Below are 763 nucleotides of genomic sequence, written 5' to 3' on the forward strand. Positions count from 1 at the left end.
TTCTTCTGCTCTTTAACGGGGGAGGGGAACATGGGGACCAAACTCTTAACGTGGCCCCTCGACTGCACTGAGGCGATTGCAGTGTGCGCTGGCTCCTGTCCCATCCTATGCAGGGGGCTGGGTGCTACCGCGGGACACCTGCCCTGCTGGGGCTGGGCCCTTTATTTTCATTGGCGCCATTACCCAGGTGTGTGTGTCTCCGGGGAAGGAGTGCTGTGACTTGTGCGCTGTGCTGGGAGCTGGGTGGCCGGAAAAGGAGCAGGCACTTGCTAAGGAGTAGAGGGGACCAGAGGAACTTTTTTCCCTGCCACGCGACACGGGACTGAGGGGAGATCTGGCTTTAGGGATGGTTCCCTGCAGCTCCGTTAGACTTTTACACATGGATTCTGCCTTTATTAAAGGAAAGGGCCAAGGGATGCAAGATGTTTTGGGGGTTGATTTAAAGGGGCAGTAGGTGGATGTGATGGGCCACGTTTCTGTGTCAGGGACTCCATAAAATATTTAAACAAATTAAAGCAAAACTGGCCCCAGTCAGGGAAGTCATTCTCACGAGCCAAACTGAGAAAAGAGTCTGTCTGAGACCCATTAATATGGGGGACTTGTTTAGTCCCCTCTGAGCTGCTCCCTCCCACTTTCCTGTTTCTGGCCTGGCTTAATGCTCTGGCTGGGTTCTCCAATAGCTGTTCTGCGAGACCTGTAAGATCAATATTTCCCGTTTTCCTTTTATGCATTTTTTGGCTGACAGTCCTTTGTCTTGCAGCTT

This window comes from Trachemys scripta, chromosome 1 (assembly GCF_013100865.1).
Source record: "Trachemys scripta elegans isolate TJP31775 chromosome 1, CAS_Tse_1.0, whole genome shotgun sequence".
NCBI lineage: Eukaryota > Metazoa > Chordata > Testudines > Emydidae > Trachemys > Trachemys scripta.